Raw genomic sequence first — 2,578 nt, 5'->3', positions numbered from 1 at the left:
TTACATTAATAGTATTTTCCTTAACATATAATTCCACTACTTGCCTTTTATTTATAATTTTTATTTTGAGTCTATCCATGTTGATTTATTTTTTACTTTTTCCCATTTCAATTATATTTTATTGATTATACTCTTACAGCTGTCCCAATTTTCCTCCTTTGTCCCCCTCCAACAAGCCCCCCCCCCTTGCTCCCTCAGGCAATTCTCATGTACTCTGGCTACTCTATTCCCTATGCTGTACTTCAAATCCCCATGACTATTCTGCAACTTCGAATTTGTACTTCTTAACACCCTTCATACTTCTCCCTGACCCTGCTCCCATCTGGCAACCATCAAAATGTTCTCAGTATCTTTGATACTCTCTCTGCCTGCTTCTTTGTATCTTTTATTTTTTTTTAGATTTAATTGTATATAATGTATGTATTTGTTGTCATTTAATTGTTCCTATTTTTGATCTTATTATTTTTCTTAAAGAAGATCCTCTAACATTTCATATAATGCTGGTTTGTAGGTGAGGTATTCCCTAGCTTTTCTTATCTGGGATGTACTTAATCAGTCCTTCAATTCTAATTAATAACTATGCTGGATAGAGTAACCTTAGTTATAGGTCTTTCCTCTTCATGATTTTGATGGCACAGGGCCTCAGGGAATCACCATTGTGGGGCAAACAATGTGAGTCAGGTTGATGGAGTCTCAGATATGGTGCTGGCTTTGTGACACTGTGAAGGGAAGGCTTAGAAAAGGATCAGTGGTCTCTGGCAGCACTTCTATCTAGGAGAAAGCTGTCCCTCAGCTCTTGTCCTAGTGCTGGACAATTCAGTTCCCCTCCATACGTCTCTGATGCCTTTCATTCTGCTGCCCCCATGGTGGAGTTCAGAGGCAGTGAGCCTGTGTAATTCCATGTGTGGGACCTTTAAGAGGATCTGCCAGAGAGTCCAGAAGTTTCTACCTTCCACAGCCTCAATCCCCACTGGTTTTTTCAGCCAGAAGTTATGGGGATTTATCTTCTAGGTTCTAGAACCCTAGGCTTGGGTGCCTGATATGGGGCTGGGACTTTTTGCTCTGAGATATCCCTCTCAATTTTTATCCACCACACATGGGTGTGGGAGCAGCCCATTCCATATCTCTGCCCCTACATTTACATTGTAGTTTCTTCCTTAATTCTGTAGATGTAGGACTTCCATTCAGCTAGATTTCTGATAGTTCTGAATGATGATTATTTTACTGTTTAGTTGTAATTTTGTTGTGGTTGTACAAGGAGGCGAGCCATCTGATTTGATTTTTTAAACGGCTTTATATACTATAATATATTATAACTATAACTATATAGGCACCATATTTGTTTATACATTTCCTAACTGAAGTGCGATCTGTGATATTCTGCTATTTCTACTCTACCTTTCCTTCACTGATTTCAGTAGTTATATCTATTATCATCAGGCAATCAAATTCTTGGGAACTCTTCACATTTTAACACCCCACTGTCAACAAGGGACAGAGCTTACAACAAAGAACCAACATGGATACTGTAGCACTGAATGGCACTCTAGATCAAATGGAATTAACTGATATATACCTGATATATACCTAATATAAACCTAATATCAAACTATATTACAAGGCTACTGTAATCAAAACAGTCTGATACTGGCATGAGAACAAACACATGGATCAATGGAACAGAATAGAGAGCCCAGAAAAAAACCATGTCTCTATGGTCAATTAATATTTGACAAAGGGAACAGAAGCATAAAATGGAGTAAAAATAGCCTCTTCAACAAATGGTGTTGAGAGCTCTGGATATCTACATGCAAAAAAAAAAAAAAAAGAAAAGAAAAGAAAAGAAAGAAAAGAAAGAAAAGAAAGAAACTTGACCACCAACTTACACCATACACAAAAATAAACTCAAGATGGATAAAAGGCTGAAATATAAGACGTGACACTGTAACAGTCCTAGAAGAGAACATAAGCAGGAAAATTTCAGATATCCCACGCAGCAATGTTTTCACCAATACCGCCCCTAGGGCAAGGTATATAAAGGAAAGAATAAACTAATAGGACTACCTGAAATTAAAAAGCTTCTACACCACTAGAGAAAACATCAACTAAATGAAAAGGGAACCAACTGTAAGGGAAAACGTATTTGCCAATGATACCTTGGGCAAAGATTTGATCTCCAAAACATATAAGGAACTCAAATGACTGCACACCAAGAAGGCAAACAATCCAATAAAAAAAATGGCCCTGGCTGGTGTGGCTCAGTGGGTTGAGCTCCAGCCTGCGAACCAAATGGACACTGATTCAATTCCCAGTCAGGGCACAGGCGTGGGTTGTGTACCAGGTCCCCAGTAGGGGGCGTGTGAGAGGCAACTATAGATTGATGTTTCCTTCTCTTTCTCCCTCCTTTCCCCTCTTTCCCCTCTAAATATAAATTAATAAAAAATCTTTTTTTGTTGGTATCTTAGTTATTTTTTTTAATTTATTTACTTTTAAAATATATTTGTCTCTGCCTCCCCCCCACCTCTTTCCCTTGCCCCCTCCCACCTTCCCTCCCTCAGCTCTCTTTTTAAAAAAAGTG

The sequence above is a fragment of the Pteronotus mesoamericanus genome, unplaced genomic scaffold, assembly GCF_021234165.1.
Source record: "Pteronotus mesoamericanus isolate MK-2021 breed Mesoamerican mustached bat unplaced genomic scaffold, CSHL_Meso_final contig_166, whole genome shotgun sequence".
NCBI lineage: Eukaryota > Metazoa > Chordata > Mammalia > Chiroptera > Mormoopidae > Pteronotus > Pteronotus mesoamericanus.
This window is presented reverse-complemented; position numbering follows the sequence as displayed.